Genomic DNA, 7,531 nt, shown 5'->3' with positions numbered 1-7,531 from the left:
GGGAAATGAATAGAGATAAAGAGAGGCACAAGAAACAAACGGAACACAATGAGAATACAGTAGTCCCTCGATAATTCGTTGTTTGACTTTCTCGGACTCACACTTTTGTGGGTTTTCAACATAAGATTGTATATGACACACGATTGGCAATGGGGAAAGACAGACCCCATCCCCTCCTTTCTCTTTCTGAGGCTATCACAGCAGAGCCAAGACACACAACAGCCCATGTCTCTGCTCTGTTGTGACAGCCTCAGAAAAAGAAAGGTGGGGGTGGGGTCTGTCTGTTCCCATCGGTACTGCTCAGGCATTAAAAAAAAAGAGATAGAGTGGCTGAGCACGGCTGAGAGTGCCTCACTCATGTATAAGACAGATACCACCACCCCCGCCCACTCCTTTCTCTTTCCAAGGCTGTCTGTCACAGCAGAGAAAGCGAAAGGAGGGGGTGTGGTCTGTCTTTCCCCATCACATCCCAGAGACACACAAGAGGCGGGAGCGCAACAGACAGCCTTGGAAAAGGAAAGGGTGTGTGTGTGAGGGGGTCTGTCTTATACCTGAGTGAGCCACACAAGCATCATAGACTGTTCGTTTAAAATAATCAAGCGCGAGCCGAACCAAGCCGAAACGAGCCGAACCAAGCCGAACCAAGCCTTTAGGAGCGAGAGCAGAAACAAGAGCGCTGGATGCTTCAAGCATGAGGAGACTATCTGGCAGGGAGGCAGATACTGGGGAGCGCTGAAGAAGCGCAGCGCACATGTGCTGCAGGAGCGAGACTGGGAGTGACACAGGTGATGAGTGTGACTGCGGCGGAGAAGTGGGCGTGGCAAGTGGCAGAGCAGAGATCACGACACGCTATGCTCTTTTAGCGCTTCAGAAAGTTTAGAACATTGTTAAGAACATTGTAAGAGTATGAGAAGGGTTTATAAAGCCTTAATATATATAAATACTAAAATGAATATAACGTTCAACGTAACCCCCGCGATAAGTGAGGGGCTACTGTACAGAAAATAAATACAACTGAAAATAAATGTGAAAAGTCAACCTCAAAAGAGGAAAATAAAAACAGAAAAAAACACAATTTAAGACTTGTTTTGCTTTCGGCTGCTCTCTTGTGCAGGGTGTTGCCACAGGGAGAGAACTTACTCAAATGATTTGGCAATGGTTTTACACCAAATGCTCTTCCTGACACAACCCAGGCGTTGGTTTTGTTACTCATGTGATGAGATGTTTTTAAAATTTCTCTCCAACTTTAGAAAACAGGCAGCACTTGCTCTAACTGCTCCACTGAGCAGGCGCCTATGAATTGCTTAGATTGTAATCACAATAACAGTTTTCAGGGCAAGAGTAATAATTTTTTTGTCAGGTGGCAGGTCTTTAAAGCCTTCAGGTCAGTGATAGACTGAAATCATGTGACTGTGTTATTGTTGAATGCAGTGATGGTGAAATTAGTTTCCTTTCCTCTCATTGTCTTCTACCATCGCAACTTTCACAACACTCCATGTGCTTAAAGTTCTATTTCATATAGGCTTCGCCCTTTAAGGCTGTCGCTGATGGTTTATCCCGTTATGCGCAGCATAAGCACTGAAAAAAATTAGTCCACGCCCACCTGCTGTGTGGGCCCCACCCGGTCCGTATAAATTACGTTAAGAGCGGGAAATCGGCTCCCATTTTTTCTTCAGCGAGCTAATATAGCACTGTCAGAAGAACAAAGAAGATAAATTGTGTAAATGACCAACCTTTGCGGAAGATGCTTGGCCCGGCAGTCGACCTCCGGTCGTCCGGTGAGTTCTCCTCCCCGAGGAGAAGATGACAGCAGTCTTATTCCAAGGTAAGCGTCGGGGAACATTTCCCAGTGACAGGTCACTACACGCTGGACAACGCCATCTTGTGTTTTTTCCTCTTATCGCCGACCCTCAGGGCGAACCGGATGGTTCCTCCGGGGCAAGGTGTGCTCAGCTGCAGCCCCGCTGCTCATTCCCTCCCGGGGAGCGTAGTGTAGGTGGAGGGGGGCTGAGTGAATGCTCACCCCATCCCACCTCGTTTCGCATCGGCGATCACACCGCTCCCGGCCGACAGCGCCCTCAGGGGTTGCCCGGCGGAACCCGGGAGGAGGCTGACATGAAGGGACCCCCTTTTTCTACGTCCCTCGCCTTTTCCCGCCAGTTCGGATGATCGGCGGAAAGGTTATTTTTCACTGACGTGTTTTCCAGGCAGCCGCAGTTAGCAACAACGTGCGCTGCTAGCATATAGCATGTCCAAGGGACTGAAGGCCGCAGACCTGCCTTGGAGACAAAGAACTCCTTCTGTAAGGCAACTGACGCTATTCCTCGGTTCCCTCCCCTGGAGCCAAGCCTCGTGGAAGCTTCCGGAGCGAAGCTGTCCAGGTCGGAGCAGCGTCCCGTCCCTCCGGAGGAACCAGACGGCGACCAAAGCTCTCCAATCGAGCCCACCGACGTGTTTTCAGGCAACCGCAGTTAGCAACAACATGCGCTGCTAGCATTTAGCATGTCGAAAAGGCTGGAGACCTCAGACCTGCCGGAGGAGACAAGAGCTCCCTGTGTAATCGGCAGACGCCATCCTCAACATGTGCGCCGCTCCCTCGGTTTGCCTGTCGAGGATTGTAGCATGGATGACGGTAATCCAACGTTCCATCTGGCTCCGTCACTCTCCATTGCTGCCGGAAAAGCTGCACAAGGACCGGATGGAGGGCCCCATCTCATCGGACGCGCTGTTCGGAAGCAGCTTGACGTCCATGCTGACGAATTCGAAGCAGTCGGAGGAGACGTCGGAAGCTGTACGCCATCTCATCAAGCCGCGCGGCTCATTCCGTCCTCCAGCCCGCTGGAGAGATCGTCGAAAGCAGAGGCAGAAACATCGACGCTCCACGGCAGCAGCAGCTTCGTCTCGCCCAGCTCCACCACCAGCCCCGCCCGCCAGAGACCACCCCTCCTCAGTCCGGCAGCCTGCACTTCAGCGTTTTCCCCAGAGATCGCCTGCAGATGGCGCTCAGAGCAAACAAACCGCAGGGCTCACGGGGGAGAAGTTTTAAGAAATGACGGTCTGCGGAGGATGTGTGTATAAATGACACAGGAATTGAATAAATGATTTTTTCAAAGATCAAAATGCCTGTTTTTAACCAGTCTGTAAGCTCGGATGAGCTCACAGCCGCTACACACACATCCTCCACTCATAAGAGCCGGTGTCCTTAAATAAAGGTTTTTTAAATCCACCGCCGCTCCTTCACATGCCCAGACGCTCACGTGACACCACGGTAAGCGAAATAACTTGTTGTCAATCAGACCCGCACGATCACCTCCCAACGGTGTTAACGCGCTCCCGAGCGAGACAAGCAGCCTCCATCCAAACGGCACTGTGTCGATGATGCACGCACAGCTGCCCGGCGCTCACCGGCCCACATCGGGATAAATGTGGGACCGCAGGCCGGGTCCGGTGGAGGTCCCTGCTCTCAGCGAAAACAACACACGCCTCTCCTGAATGAACGCGAGTGGCCGTCATCCGCCGCGTCTCAGCGATCAGCAGCTCACGGCGGCATAAGCGTGAGACAGCTGAATGAATCCAATGACGGGCCCCGCCCTCAGCGAGAGCGGCGCGCGTCCCTCCAGAGAAAACGTGCGCTCCCGCGAGGCTCACAACCTTCACTTCGTCAGCACGGCGTTGATGACGTCACGCCCTCCACCTCTCAACGTTCGCACAGCGACGTTAAACGTGCAGCCTCACGACGTCATCAGCTGACACACGCCTCGCCTCAGCACACACCGCCCCGCCCGGACATGAAGGTTGGTCCGCGATCCAGTCACAGCGCACGGGCGCGCGCAGAACAGCCTTTTCGAGAAAGCCTCGCCTTGGGTCACGCGGAAAACTTTTCCGCGACGCATGACGGCGGTCGAGGCGGAGGTTTGGATGACATCCGTTCAAAACACGGCACATCATTTAAACGCACATCCACTCCACGAACGTCACGCAGAGTGGTTAAAAACATGCTCACCGGCCAGATGGATGGACAGAGTGTTATGCAAGGGTTACACGCTGCAGTTTGCAACCCGACCCCCTCCGTTCGGAGGAGTTATAGAGACGGTCCTGTCATCACCAGACCAAGTCTCAGCCTTAAATGCAGAAGTCCAAGAGCTTCTGATAAAAGGTGTAATCTCAAGAGTTCCCAACGAGGAGGAAAACACAGGGTTTTACTCACGCTACTTCCTGGTCCCCAAAAGGACCGGAGGGATGAGACCGATTCTGGATCTGTCAGCTTTCAACAAAGCGATCATGAACAGATCTTTTCACATGTTGATGAACAGACAGCTGTTGGACAACATCCAGGAAAACGACTGGTTTGTCTCCATCGTTTTAAAAGATGCCTATTTTCACACACCAATCATCCCAAAACACAGAAAATTTCTGCGTTTCGCCTTTCAAGGGATGAAGTACCAGTACAACAGGTTGCCTTTTTTGGGTACTCCCTCGCGCCTCGTACGTTCTCAAAGTGTGTGGAGACAGCCCTGCATCCACTGCACAAGCAGGGATGAGAGTTTTGTTTTACCTGGACGACCTGCTGCCCCTGTCTCACTCCAGACAGGAAGCATTGATACAGGCTCAGGTGTTAGCATCACACCTGCTAAATCTGGGCTTCGCCATAACTGGAAGAAGAGCTCGATTTTCCCGGCCCAGATAATTGCTATCTGGGAGTGGAATTAAACTCAATTACCATGACGGCTCGTTTATCACAAACAAGAATCGACACTCTAAAAACCAATTACGCCACGTAAGACCTGGCAAAGTGGTAACAGCTGTCTCCGTCATGAAGCTGTTGGGAATGACGTCATCAGCTCACACAGTGGTCCCGCTGGTTTGTTACACATGAGACGCCTCCAGAGGTGGTTTACGCGTCTGCGTGTGGATCCAGTAAAACAAAAGAGACGGATGATCTCTGTCCCTCCCTCCATGGGAGCAGACCTCCGACACTAGAGAAACACCCTGGCTCTGTCAGAGGGAGTCCCCGTCAGCAGACCCACGTCACGTGTCAGTCTTCACGGACGCGTCTCTGTCAGGTTGGGGGGGGGACATGCCTATCTCAAGCAGTAGGGGCGCTGTGGCCCCACCGCACATCAGCCCACATCAATGTTTTGGAGTGTCGCACAGTGCTGAATGTGATTCAACATTTTGCTCCCGTGCTACAGAATCAACACGTGTTGATTCACACAGACAACATGGTGACTGCTGCGTACATAAACTGCCAGGGGGGTGTGCGTTCAGCCCAGATGTTACACATTGCGCGGAAGCTACTGAGTTGGATTCATCAAACCTGCTTTTATTAGAGCGGTTTACATATCCGATGTTCTGAACAGAGGGGCTGATGTGACGTCCAAGGGCGGCCCACGTTATGTGGACCGGATACTCCATCCGGATCTGATGTTTTTCAGACACAGCAGAAGTTGGCAAAGCAGCTGTGGACCTGTTTGCGACGCGAGAAGAACGCGCAATGTCAATTACGGTTTTTTCCCTGAGCCCGCGAGACGATCCATCGCTGGGGGGGGGACGCATTTGCTCACAGTCGGTGGCCCAAACGCTTTTTACGCGTTTCTTTCCCTCACCTCCTCTGTTTTTTACGGTCCATGAACCGAGTTCAGGAGGAGGGATTGACAGCTCTCCTGGTGGCTCCCGGCGTGTGAACGCACTATGGTTCCCAGGCCTGCAACGTCTGTTGTGGGGTCGCCGTGGAACTGTCGTGGAGGAAGGATGCTCTCCTTCAGGCAGGAGAAGCGACCAAGAGTTACCCAGAAATAGGTCAACACCGGTGGGTTTGACCGCTGAGCGGTCCCACTTAGAGGATGGGTCTCCCTCAGGAGATAGTGTGCACAATTCAAGATTCACGTGCTGCATCTACCACAGTTCTGTACACATCAAGGGTACGGCTTTTCAGCGCTGGTGTACAGAGAAGGTTTAGAGACCACTTCATGCCTTTTAGGCAGCGTGTTGTTTTTCTACAACACCTGATGGATAGGGAGTTGGCTTTCAGTACGCTTTAACGTACGTTGCAGCCATCTCTTCCTGCCACAAAGGGTTTGGAGACAGAACAGCTTTTAATCACCCGCTGATGAAGCGGTTTCTAAAAGGTGTACAGAGATGTAGGCCTGTTTCATGCCCACTTGTTCCACAGTGGGATTTAACGCTGGTCCTGCGAGCCCTGATCAAAGCTTCAATTGAGCCTCTGGATCAGTTTTCATTTAAATTCTTGTCTCTTTAAACAGTCCTGCTGCTGGTTTTAACACCCGCTAAGAGGGTAAGTAATTATCTGCCCTCTCTGTTGTTTCGTCATGCCTTAGAATTAGGCTGACGGGCAGCTCAGCTGTTTTAAGACCAACCCAGCTTTTATGCCTAAAACATCACGAGCTCTTTTAAATCAAGAGTGATGTCGTTGGAGGGGTCTTTTCCCCCCCACAGATCAGAAGGGGAAGCATCTGTTCATCTTCTCTGCCCGGTGCAGGCGTTGACGTGTTACGTAACGCGCACAGCTGCAATGCGTTCAAATTCAACAATTGTTTGTGCATTATAGAGATGCTTCTGCAGGTCGCCGTTATCCATCCAGCGCTTGTCACACTGGCTGTGTGAGGCCTTTTTCTGAAGCCTACAGAGCATCAGATTTAGGGCCTCCTGTCAACCTCTAAGCACACTCGACCAGGGGTATCGCATCTTCGACTGCTCTGCATAATGGTATGTCAATGCAGGACATTTGCACTGCGGCTGCATGGTCAACACCCTGCTCATTTATTCGCTTTTACCTAAGTGATGTAACGGCTCGTTCCATGACACATTCTGTCCTTAGTGCCCTAACAGAATGAATATTGTTGTTCTCATGGAACTCTGTTTAAGCTCACTTCTGTCTGCATGCATTACAGTGTGAGATGTTGTTTTCAGTCACAGTCGTGTCTGTGATTTTGGTTCTATTGTCACTAATCAGTTCATGATTATTGTTAACAATCAGTTCATTTGATTATTGATCAATTCATGGACATTAATCTGTTTATACTGTTCAGCCATGAACCAGTTGGTTCATGCCCCCCTCCCCCCCCTCTTTTAAACTTCCTCTTCCCGTTGAAAGTTTTTCCGGGGTATTCATGTTTGTCAGAACGCATAGTTACACTACATGCGTCTGTGCATGGCACATAATTACGCGATGCGTAGTTTATGCACACGAGGAGCTGAGTGACAAGACGTTTTTTGGGCAAGCTTCCGCTTCTTACTGTGTTCGAATGGACCCAGTGAGGCGAGGACCACATCCGCTTCGCCCTTAAACCATCAGCGACAGCCTTAAAGGGCGAAGCCTATATGAAATAGAACGTTGGTTACGTACTGTAACCCCAGATTCTATGAATATAGGCGTAGCCCTTTAAGCGTCGGGCCTCACTGGCTCCTAAATGGCTGAAGAAAAAAGCTATTTTGGGAGCCGATTTCCCGCTCTTAACGTAATTTATACGGACCGGGTGGGGCCCACACAGCAGGTGGGCGTGGACTAATA

The sequence above is a fragment of the Nematolebias whitei genome, chromosome 14, assembly GCF_014905685.2.
Source record: "Nematolebias whitei isolate Nwh7 chromosome 14, NemWhi1, whole genome shotgun sequence".
In the NCBI taxonomy this organism is placed as follows: domain Eukaryota; kingdom Metazoa; phylum Chordata; class Actinopteri; order Cyprinodontiformes; family Rivulidae; genus Nematolebias; species Nematolebias whitei.
The sequence above is the reverse complement of the archived record's forward strand: the minus strand, read 5'-3'. Positions refer to the sequence as shown.